Raw genomic sequence first — 3,923 nt, 5'->3', positions numbered from 1 at the left:
TAAACCTAACCCTAGCCCTATACCTAACTGAAACCCTAACCCATTAACCGTAACCCTAACCCTAATCCTCTAACCCAAACCCTAACCCTAACCCTCACCCTCAACTCACCCTCACCCTCGCCCTAACCCTCACCCACAACCTCACCCTCACCCTAACCCTAACCCTAACCCTAACGCTCACATTCACCCTAACCCTAACCATAATTCTAACCCTAAACATCAACCTCACCCTCAACCTCACCCTCACCCTAACGCTAACCTATCACTACCCCTCACCCTAAATATAAACTTAACACTCAACCTCACCCTAACCCTCACCCTAAAATTAACCCTAATCCTAACCCTCACCCTCACCCTAAACCTCAACATAACCCTCACCCTCACACTCACACTCACCCTAATCCTAACCCCTAACACTAAACCTAACCCTCACCCTCACCCTCACCGTCACCCTAACCCTAACACTAACCTTAACCCTAACCCTGACCCTAAACTTAACCCTAATCCTAACCCTCTAACCCTAAACATAACCCTAACCCTAACCCTAATTCTAACCCTCTAAACCTAACCCTAACCCTAACCCTAACTCTAACCCTAAACTTAACCCTCACCCGCACCCTCCCCCTCCCCCTCACCCTAATGCTCACCCTCACCCTAACCATAACCCTAACCCTCCCCCTCCCCCTTCCCCTCACCCTCACCCTAAACCTAACCCTCACCCTCACCCTAACCCTAACCCTAACACAAACCCTCTAAACCTAACCCTAACCCTAACCCTAACCTTCTAACCCTAACCATAACCCTAAGCCTAAGCCTAAACATGACCCTCACACTTACCCTCACCGTAACCCTAACCCTAACCCAAACCCTCTAACCCTAACCCTAACCCTAACCATCTAACTCTAACACTAACATTCTAACCCTAACCCTAACACTAATCCTAACACTACCCCTAACTCTAACCCTCACCCTCACCCTCACTCTCATCCTAATCCTAACCCTAACCCTAGCCCTAACTCTCACCCTCAACCTCACCCACACCCTCACCCTCATCCTATTCCTAAACTTAACCCTAACCCTAACACCTAACCCTCTAACCCTAACCCTAACCCTAACCTTAACCCTCTAACCTTAACCCTAACCCTAACCCTAACCCTAACCCCCATCACTACCCTTACCCTAACCCTAACCCACTAACCCTATCCCTAACTGTAACCGTAACCCTAAAACAAATCATGAACCTCACCCTCATCCTCACCCTCGCCCTCACCCTCACCCTAAACCTATCCCTAACCCTCACACTCACACTCACCCTCACACTCACGCTCACCCTCACACTCACCCTAACCCTAAACCTCATGCTAACCCTAAACCTAACACTCAACCTCACCCTAACCCTCCCCCTAATCCTAACACTAATCCTAACTCTCACCCTCAACCTAACCCTCAACATAACACTAACACTAACCAAAACACTCAACCTAACCTTAACCCTCACCCTAACCCTAAACTTAACCCTAACCCTCACACTGACCCTCACCCTCACCCTCACCCTAACCTTAACCATAACCCTACCCTAAACCTAACCCTCACCCTCACCCTCACCCTCACCCTCACCCTAACCCTAACCCTAACCATAACCCTAACCCTAACCCTAACCCTCATCCTCAACCTCACCCTCACACTACCCCTAACTCTAACCCTAACCCTAACCATAACCATAACCCTGTAACCCTCACCCTAACCCTAACCCTCTAACACTAACGCTAACCCTAACCTTAATCCTCTACCCTAACTCTCACCCTCACCCTCACCCTCACCCACACCCTTACCCTAAACTTAACCCTAAGCCCAAACCTAACCCTCAACCTCACCCCTCAGCCTCACCCTCACCCTCACCCTAACCCTAACCCTAACACAAACCCTCTAAACCTAACCCTAACCCTAACCCTAACCTTCTAACCCTAACCATAACCCCTAAGCCTAAGCCTAAACATGACCCTCACACTTACCCTCACCGTAACCCTAACCCTAACCCAAACCCTCTAACCCTAACCCTAACCCTAACCATCTAACTCTAACACTAACATTCTAACCCTAACCCTAACACTAATCCTAACACTACCCCTAACTCTAACCCCTCACCCTCACCCTCACTCTCATCCTAATCCTAACCCTAACCCTAGCCCTAACTCTCACCCTCAACCTCACCCACACCCTCACCCTCATCCTATTCCTAAACTTAACCCTAACCCTAACACCAACCCTAACCCTCTAACCCTAACCCTAACCCTAACCTTAACCCTCTAACCTTAACCCTAACCCCAACCCTAACCCTAACCCCCATCACTAACCCTTACCCTAACCCTAACCCACTAACCCTATCCCTAACTGTAACCGTAACCCTAAAACAAATCATGAACCTCACCCTCATCCTCACCCTCGCCCTCACCCTCACCCTAAACCTATCCCTAACCCTCACACTCACCCTCACCCTCACACTCACACCCTCACCCTCACACTCACCCTAACCCTAAACCTCATGCTAACCCTAAACCTAACACTCAACCTCACCCTAACCCTCCCCCTAATCCTAACACTAATCCTAACTCTCACCCTCAACCTAACCCTCAACATAACACTAACACTAACCAAAACACTCAACCTAACCTTAACCCTCACCCTAACCCTAAACTTAACCCTAACCCTCACACTGACCCTCACCCTCACCCTCACCCTAACCTTAACCATAACCCTACCCTAAACCTAACCCTCACCCTCACCCTCACCCTAACCCTAACCCTAACCATAACCCTAACCCTAACCCTAACCCTCATCCTCAACCTCACCCTCACACTACCCCTAACTCTAACCCTAACCCTAACCATAACCATAACCCTGTAACCCTCACCCTAACCCTAACCCTCTAACACTAACGCTAACCCTAACCTTAATCCTCTACCCTAACTCTCACCCTCACCCTCACCCTCACCCACACCCTTACCCTAAACTTAACCCTAAGCCCAAACCTAACCCTCAACCTCACCCTCAGCCTCACCCTCACCCTCACCCTCACCCTAACCCTAACCCTCACAATCACGCTCACCCTCACCCTAACCCTAACCCTCACCCTCACCCTCACCCTAACACTAACACTAAACTTAACCCTAACCCTTACACCAAACCTAACCCTAACCCTAACACTCTACCCCTAATCCTAACCCTAACCCTTACCCTCACCCTCACACTCACCATAAGGCTAATCCTAACACTCTAAACCTAACCGTGAACCTAATCCTAACCCTAACCCTCTAACCATAACCATAACCCTAAACCTATTCCCCTAAATCTAACCCTCATCCTCACCCTCACCCTCACCCTAACCCTAACCCTATAAATAGCCCTAACCCTAACCATCACCCGCACCCTCACCCTCACCCTCACCCTAACCCTCACCCTCACCCTAACCATAATCCTAACCCTCACCCTCACCCTCACCCTCACCCTAAACCTAACCTTAACTCTCACCCTCACTCTAACCCTAACCCTAAAACAAACCCTCTAAACCTAACCCTAATCCTAACCCTAACCTTCTAACCCTAACCCTAACCCTAAGCCTAAGCCTACTCATTACCCTCACACTTACCCTCACCCTAACCTTAACCATAACCATAACCCTAACCCTAACCCTCTAACCCTAACCCTAACCCTAATCCTCTAACCCAAAACCTAACCCTAACCCTAAGCCTAACCATGACCCTCACCCTTAGGCTCACCCCAACTCAAAACTTAACACTTACCCAAACCATCTAACCCAACCCTAACCCTAACCTTCTTACTCTAGCACTAATCCTCTAACCCTAACCCTAACCCTCACCCTAACATTCTAAACCTAATCCTAACCATAACCATAACACTAACCC

This window comes from Megascapheus bottae, unplaced genomic scaffold (genome assembly GCF_031878675.1).
Source record: "Megascapheus bottae isolate mThoBot1 unplaced genomic scaffold, mThoBot2.hap1 HAP1_SCAFFOLD_152, whole genome shotgun sequence".
NCBI classification, from domain to species: Eukaryota; Metazoa; Chordata; class Mammalia; order Rodentia; family Geomyidae; genus Megascapheus; species Megascapheus bottae.
The sequence above is the reverse complement of the archived record's forward strand: the minus strand, read 5'-3'. Positions refer to the sequence as shown.